This window comes from Podarcis liolepis, assembly GCF_965112155.1.
Source record: "Podarcis liolepis genome assembly, chromosome: 5".
NCBI lineage: Eukaryota > Metazoa > Chordata > Lepidosauria > Squamata > Lacertidae > Podarcis > Podarcis liolepis.
Window position 1 is genome coordinate 3475731 of NC_139556.1, and position 4299 is coordinate 3480029.

At 46.4% G+C, this 4299-nt stretch overlaps 1 long non-coding RNA gene across 1 annotated transcript; it reads left to right on the plus strand.

Moving 5' to 3' along the window:
* Positions 1-620: 620 nt before the first annotated feature.
* Positions 621-4096, plus strand: LOC310707581. The gene is made up of 4 exons (XR_014526599.1): positions 621-2659; positions 2753-2810; positions 3392-3497; positions 3540-4096. It is a non-coding gene; the product is annotated as an uncharacterized lncRNA (long non-coding RNA).
* The last annotated feature ends 203 nt before the right edge of the window (positions 4097-4299 follow it).

The following is a 4299-nucleotide window of genomic DNA, read 5'->3' on the forward strand; positions in this document are numbered from 1 at the left end:
GGGCTCTCTTCTTTGCTGGGGGCTTCTTTCCTGGGGGGCTCTTTTCTTTCCTGAGGGGGCGGGGGTGTTTGGGTGGGGGCTGGCTTCTTTCCTGGGGGGAGTGCAGGGGCTGGCTTCTTTTATGGGGGGCTTGCTTCTTCCTGGGGGTGGAAGTGGTGGTTGCATGGGGGCTCTCTTGTTTCCTGGGGGGCTTCTTCCCTGGGGGGTTTGCTTCTTTCCTGGGGGGCAGGGGTATTTGGGTGCGGGCTGGCTTCTTTCCTGGGGGGCTTGCTTCTTTCCTGGGGGGGCAGTGGTATTTGGGTGGAGGCTGGCTTCTTTCCTGGGGGGCTCCTTTCCTGAGGGGGCAGGGTGTTTGGGTGGGGGCTGGCTTGTTCCCTGGGGGGCTTCTTCCCTGCGTTGGGCAGGGGTGGGTGCAGGTTGGTTGGTTGGGGGCTGGCTTCTTTCCTGGGGGGGCAGGAGTTGTTGGGTGGGGCTGGCTTCTTTCCTGGGGGGGCAGGGGTGGGTGCAGGTTGGTTGGGTGGGGCTGGCTTCTTTCCGGTGGGGGCAGGGGTGGGCAGAGGTTGGGGGCTGGGGGCTGGAGGGATCCCTGGGGGGGGTTGGGGGTGCATGGTGGGCGGGTGGGGGCTGGCTGCTTCCTCTCAATTGTCAGAGGTGGCTATAGGCACTAATAACTAACCACTGGTCTCTAAATGCTCCATTGTAATTGTAGCAGCCTTTTGCTTGGCTAAGGAGAAAATCTCTCTGTGTTCTGCTTGCAACTCTTTGTACAAAGATTCTTTCAGGTCGCAGTGAGGGGGACCATTCAAATACCGTGAGCCCACTGGAGAAAAGGTAGGCTCTGAATGGAATAATACATTAAATATGCAAACTACGTATTCCAAAGAGCTTGTAATGAGCAATGTTGGTTATCCAATCACTTTTTCAGAAGTGCTGTGGACTCAAAAGCCAATGCAGTCTGTCTCGGTGCTTCCAGCAGGAGGGACTTCTCTTAGGTTCAAAATATTTTTTATTAACAGGCCAATCAAATCACATTAATTCCAAATCACATTAATTCCAAATTATACAGCCAAATTTTTTAAATTTTTGTTGGGGGTACCCATACTTCAAGCTCCGAAAGGGGTCCAAACATCACTCTTGCTGCTGCTTTAATTAAACAGTTCTATCCAGTTCTGTCCAGATAGTCTTTTTGTTATTTTCTTCATCTTGTTGTTGTTATCATATATTCCTTTCTTTGTGATCTCTGATAATCTTCACAAGCGGGTGAAAGACAAACATCTCCTGTGTGGGTTTTACACTCTCCAAAAATCATATCACATAAAGGACAGACGCCATTTCCACACCTCCATTAAAAACATTCCCACAGTCTGTCCGTTGATTCACAGGCTTGCCAATCTATATCTCAGAGGGCCCTGCCAGGTCAAGATAATGTTCCGATAACCATACATTCACATTCCAATGACCCTGGTCCTCCTCCCCCTCGTCCTCCTATGGGCAAGCCTGTCTTCACGAAATTCCATTTATAACTGTGTCATAAAACTTTCCTTCTATTCCCCAGTGTTTCCACCAGTTCTCTCTTTAATCAGTAATTCATTCCCACACAGTTCTTGGTCTCCTGCTTGTGATTAATAATCGCAACGATTCTTTCTGGAGGGGAGGGTTATTGGTACTCACATAAGGCAAAAAAAGAAAAAAAAATTCTCCTCCCCCTTTTCCACTTCACTCCAACATACCAGTCTTTTAATGATGATTCTTCACTTGATTTATTTGTCCAACCCGTCGCTCCGCTCACAGAGATCCCATTAATCAGCAGTCTTCACTCCCGATCTTCACTTGATGCATGTGCATTAGCTTCTTTCCAGTTATATATTTCCAATTATATATTTTGAGCTAATGCGAACCAGTGCGCTGATTAGAGACAGTGTCAGGGAGAGCCGATCTCACTCAAGGGCTTCGTGCCAAGTGTCCACACCCCCTTCTTTCGAATCCGGGGGTGAATTATGGACACAGCTGGCAAGGCAGTCCCCCCCCATCCCCTTGGGGGGGCAAGGGAGGCTACATACTCCCATAGCAGCCTCTTAATTACCTTGTGTGGGTCGGAGAGATGTTATTGTCGGCCATCTTCCAATGCGCCCCCTGGTGGCCCCCGGGAGGGACTTCTCTTGTCAGGACACCACTGCAGGGGAGGCCCTTTCCTGTGCCATCAGCACACAGTAAGGTACACCTTTTGGTGGGACAGCCAGCCTTGTTTTGTTCCAGCTCTTTTTTTACAGACCTCACAAACCTACCTGTGCCAGAAGCAGATCTGCTCCATTGACAAGTAAGAGGCGGTGTCAGAACTCTTGATACATCAAGTGAACATCTGCAGTGTGACTTCGCTGCTTTAGGTAACCGGCTGTTTTTGCTCCTGTGTCTGGAGGGGAGGGCTGGAGGGCTGCTGAAGACAGTCTCTTTCAGGTGCATCTCAGTGACTCCAGAAATAGAATTTTGCAAGCCTTCAGGAAACTTAATGGCAAGTGAGCTTCACACTCCACAATTCAGTAATCTTTTTCAGTACAATCCTTTTGGGCTGGCTTCTCCATTTCCCCTGCTTGATCTCTTCACAGTTCTGTCCAAGAGCCCACCACACTCAGGGGAAGCCAGCTCTTCCTGCAGAAGTCAGGTCAGTAAGAACAGCTGTGTTCCAAAAACATTTCTCTGGAATTGGCGGGAAAGGGCCGGGGACAAACTAATGAGTCCAGATTGCTTTTCACAGACCGGCAGAAGGAGCTTCCAGGCCCATGAATTCACACTTCAGAGGGACAAAGAAAAAGGTGAGCATAAAGGCAGTGTTTGAAGACTGGAACCAGTCTCTCTGTTGTGTCCTGCAAATTAATGGCAGTCAACATGGCACTCTGTGACTTAAACATATCTAGGTGAATATCCCTTGCTTGGGAAGGGATAAATCCTTGATTGTGTTCTGTCTGCAACTGCATAACATTTAAGGGTTTTTCCCCCTGAGAGAACATTCTGTATTCAGAGTGTTCTCTCAGGTTTTGCTTTTCACCTTGTTGCATTGCCAAAAAAGAGAGCAAAAGGCACTGGTGTTTGGCACTCCTGGTTTCCAGGACGGGGTTCAAGTAACTGCGGTGCCCTTGCTTACTTTCAATGCAACCTCTCTCTCTCTCTCTCTCTCTATCTATCTATCTATCTCTCCCCCCGAAGAACTAAATCAAGCAACTTTCTCCCCTGGTGCCTCGTCACTGGATTACGTGGCTGCTTCCCATCCTAGCACCCCCAGCCATAGGGAACAAACCACTTACTACTACTTCTTCTTTATTAAAAGACTGTCTCTTAATTTTCCATTGTTTGTTTAGGAAGTAACCTAACTATACAAACAAATGATCCTATTTAGATTATGCAGAATGTGGAAAAGGCCGGGATGAAAGAAGAAATGGCATCACGTTCCCTCATTAGCAGAAGGTCCTTGCCGTCCGCTAAGTCAGTCCCCACGCACTGAGGTAAACAAAGCTAGCAAATGAAACGTTTCCTTTTCCTTCTAGAAAAAAAAGCTACGCATTTGCTCTTTTGCTGCTTTGGAAAGAATTAGTAAATAACCAGGAAGTTATTGAAAGGGCTGTCATGGAAGATGGAGCCGACCTGCTTCCTCCTGCTCTGGAGGGCAGGACCTGAACCAATGAATTCAAATTGCAAGAAAGGAGATTCTGGCAAGAAAGGAGATCAGGAAGGACTTTCTGATGGTACAGGCTGTTTGACGGTGGAATGGACTCCCTCGGAAGGTTCTGGACTCTCCTTCCTTGGAGGTTTTTAACCAAAGGCTGGATGACCATCAGTCATGGATGCTTCCATTGAGATTCCTGCATCACGGGGGGCTGGGCTAGTTGGCCCTTGTCATCCCTTCCAACTTATTTTATTTTTATTTTTCAATGCTTATTACATACAAAAAGAAAACAATACCAAAAGGGGGTACAACTTAAGAGGGGAGGGAAAAGGAAAGAAAATAAAATTTGCACAATCTGTTAATAAGATAAAAAGTATGACAAAAAATTGTGATTGCAATTTCATGTTACAATAAAAATAAAAATCTCATTATCTTTTATACCTGACCTCCCATTTATTCCTTAATTCTTTTTACATAAATTTACTGCCATGTCAAAATACTGTTTTTTATGTTAATATTTTCACATTTATAAATGTTTATATAAGCAATGATTAAAAACTGCTGGGATCACTCAAAAGCTGCTACAGATTTTAACATGGTATAATTTTGTTTAAGATATGATCTGAAGGCCTCCCATTTTG